We start from the raw sequence: 3,981 nt of genomic DNA, 5'->3' as shown, positions 1-3,981 counted from the left end.
CAGGATTGCGAGAATTCTGAGGAAATACGATGTGCCCGCTAGTTTTAGACCTCTCAACACTATCCGTGGCTCCCTCAGGTATGTAAAAGACCCGATTGACCCGAAGGACATGAAGGGCGTCTATGTCATTCCCTGTTCCTGTGGGACCCCTTATATTGGTGAGACTGGTCGCTCTATCAATCAACGGATTAGTGAGCATTCGGCTGACTTGAGACATGGTAGGACCAAGTCCTCCGCCCTGGCTGAACATGCGGGGAAGACTATGCATCATGTGTGTATTGAAGAGGCTCAAGTCATTGCCAAAGTTGCGCAGTTTCACCATCGCAAATTTAGAGAGGCCCTGGAGATTGAAAAAAGGCCGAATAATCTTAATAGGGATGATGGCTGGAAGATTAGCAGTTGTTGGGTCCCAGCCTTGTCTTCCTAGCCTCCTCATTCCCCTTGTGTTTAGCCTTAGGGTTTCCGTCTTCCCCCTCCTTAAGTTTCGTTTTTGGCGGATTAGTCCTAGTGAGTTTCAGGGTATTAACCTTGTCCCGGGTATGATTCTATTGGATATATTATTATGAGATTAGATTTTTTGGTTCCATTAATTTGATTAAATATGCTAATGTCTAAAAAACCCTTTTAAACCTTATAGTAATATTATATTTACCTAATGACATAATTAATTTTATATATTGAGTATTTAATATATATAGATCAATTATTTAAATATTAAAGGAGACCTAGTTTACCAAATGACCATTAGGTTTAAAAGTTAATTAGTTAGTAGTATAAATAAATATATATATGATTTAACAATAATATTAGTTATTCTAGTATTAATAAACATGAACATTACTTTATTCTAATAATAATAATATTTTATTAAGAATTCTATTTGTTTGTTTTTAATAGTATTGGAATTATGAATTATTATATAAATATGGATTTATTAGTTATTCTAGTATTAATAAACATGAACATTACTTTATTCTAATAATATTATTATTTTATTATTATGGATTTATTGACATTTTTCGAATGGACCATTATATTTAAATAATAAATAATAAAATGGTATATTTTTACCTAAGAGTAATATTTATTTATACTTTAATAATATTAGAATAATAATAATTATACATTATTTAATAAATATATGACCATTATATTTAAATAATAAACATGGATAGTAGATTATTCAATACTCATATTATTAAATAATTTTAATCTTAAATATAATTAACAAATTTACCTGTTTTAACTATTTATAGAAATGTTAATAATTAAATTAATGGTTTGACTAGGATCATTAGGTCAAATTAGCCGTTGGCAAGATAACCGTTGGAGTCTTTGCACACTCTATTTAATCAGCTAAACCGGATTGGTTCTTCAACTTGTCCTGACGATGAACCACACTGGTTGGTTCGAAACGCGTCGACAAAAGATTGGTTATGTGATTTTGCCGAAGATTATTTGAATATTCTTCTTTATGAGATGTAAGTGAGGAAGAAGGATCTAACTAACCTGTATCTTCCGCTAGTTTGTCGATCCAGATCACTCCTCTCTTCGGTAGCTCCCAGCTTCTTGCTCCTTCACCAGCCCAGCTTCACTGAATTCCTGCAAGATCACAAGAAAGAGAAACTACACAAAGATACATATATACATTCATAAAAAGCTCAAGATCAGATTATGCTAAACATGTAAGCATAACAAAACATCATTGGTATACAACATGTAGGAGAAACTCAAATAGTTTATTGATAAGATAATAAAGTCTGAGAGGAGATACAACCAAGTGAGTTCTGATCCAGCATCTACCTCCCAGCGATGGAATCCCTTCCTCTCCTCCAACAAAGCATAAATCACCCAATGTGCTAATGTCAATCTCAAACCAACAACAATTCTCTGCAAAGTACAAAATTCCAGCCTCCTGAACCTCTGGGTGAGAGATCCATATATAGATGTGAGCAGAGAGGATGAGTCAGCTCATGTTTTGACTTGTGGCTTCTCTCTGTCAGTTCTTGCTTCCACTTGGAGGTTGAGAACCTCTTACTCATCATTAGTCGAATTCATTGAGGCAAGTGTCATTGGAGAAGATTCTGGAAGCTTCCAGGGTCTTTCCACCTCGTTGAATGAACTTGCCATTTGTCATTCCCTGCTCAGCGCACCCTGGTAGTGCTTCTACCTACGTTGCAGTGCACCTAGCCAGTGTAATCTCTGCATTTCAGTGCAGAAAGCTAGTGGAGCCTCTGAATTGATCCTGAATTGACTGTTTCTGAGTGGTTTTTGGTGGAGAACTTCTCGGAGAAGATGTCTTTGGTTGACCTTGTTCCTTTAGGGGTAGGAACAACTCATTTAGGGACTTTGGATCCCTTGTATTATGGAAATTTCATACTCAATGCTGTAAGGCACAAAAATGTCTATAACAGTTGCCCCCTAAAGTATGAGGTCGTTTATCGGGTGAAATGATTTATTAGGAGGATCTGAAGTTCTTCCAATGCTGGGAGGAGACCTGTAATAAGATACAATACAATACATTATTTTTCATACTGCTTTCATGATCTAGCTGAGGTGGGCATTCCCATGCTCAGCTTTATAAATTCATTTTTGTACATAGAACAGACAATCGTCTGATGGTAGACTGATGATTTTGATGAAATCATCATCCTTTTGGTAGGATGATTATCTGCTGTAATGCTGTACATGTAAATGTCTTTATTTTTCCTGAATATATATCGCAGCCCGGATGGATGAAACTAGATCCGGGGTCTTCAATCTCATTCGATCTTCGCTCTAAGTACAAGTCTATCTATGTGAGAAATGTTCTGAAGTCGAACATGGAAAGACATCGCTTGATTACCGGTCAATGAGGTAAACCGTTAACAAGCGCGAGAGGAATCACCGATAATGATAATGACCCTCAAGGTACTGCAGTACAATTCACGTGGTGTGAATAAAGGACTTGGCGTCGAACACCACGCAAAATCTTTCGGTCGAAGGTCATTGATGTATACCTGTCGCTGGAAGTGAGAAACTTGCCATTGAGGCATGCAAGCTTCAAAGTACTGAAGGGGTTGTTCCTAGATCAACTTCTTGGATAATGAGCTGATGTCGACAAGAAGAGATCTGTCAAAGGAGGGCCTTAATGTATCCCACATAAGTGACACGAAATGGAGAAAATGATTTTGATGGAGGTGAAAACGATCTGATGACATATGATTCAGGGTGGCGGTCATGAAAGGATGAAGGATAATGTATGGTAGTGGATGGGACACGGTTGACTTCTCTGGATGACTTCTCTTGAACATATCGGCGACACTTGTGTGATGGATTGGTAGCATTTACCCCAAAGATGGATGGTATTGGCGAGACCATGGTGATGCGACCGGTGAATGAAACAACCCAACCCGACTCAGGCACGGAGTGGAAGTGTCATGTTCAAGAGCGACTTGCTACCAATAAAGTTCTTTGAGTTTCTTCCCAATTTTTCCCCAGTCATTGCTGACCAGTACCTCTTTATTTTTGTCAAGCTTGAGGAGGATAACATTTGCTTGTTCTATAATTTGCCCTTCGGGCAAACCCATCGCTATGTTTTAACGAGCCTAGCGATAGTGAAACTCGTTCTCGTCTAAAGACAAGTTTGTCGCTATTTAATGCTTTTAACGAGTCTAACGACAAAGATAACTCGGTCCTTTTCATTTTTAGAGAGTCTAAAAAGGTAAATAAAGTCAACTCTGAAAGTCCTTTTTCGTCATCTAATCCCTTAAGTCCGAAAAAGTATAAAACAATACAGAAGGGATGAGTTTTCGATAGTTTTAACGAGTCGAACAAAACAAGTGCTCGATCTTTTTGTGCAATAATCCCTCAAGTCCAAAAAGATTAAAATCTAGAGGAGGGATAACATTTCCGGTCGCTTTAACGAGCTAGAAGGCCAAAACTCAGCGATATTTTCATATTTTACGAGTCAGATGAAAAGAGCTTAAAGAAGACTCGTCT

The sequence above is a fragment of the Pinus tabuliformis genome, chromosome Q (assembly GCF_031772625.1).
Source record: "Pinus tabuliformis cultivar Carrire ecotype Pingquan chromosome Q, CPIR1, whole genome shotgun sequence".
Lineage (NCBI taxonomy): Eukaryota > Viridiplantae > Streptophyta > Pinopsida > Pinales > Pinaceae > Pinus > Pinus tabuliformis.
Note: the sequence above shows the minus strand (reverse complement) of the source record.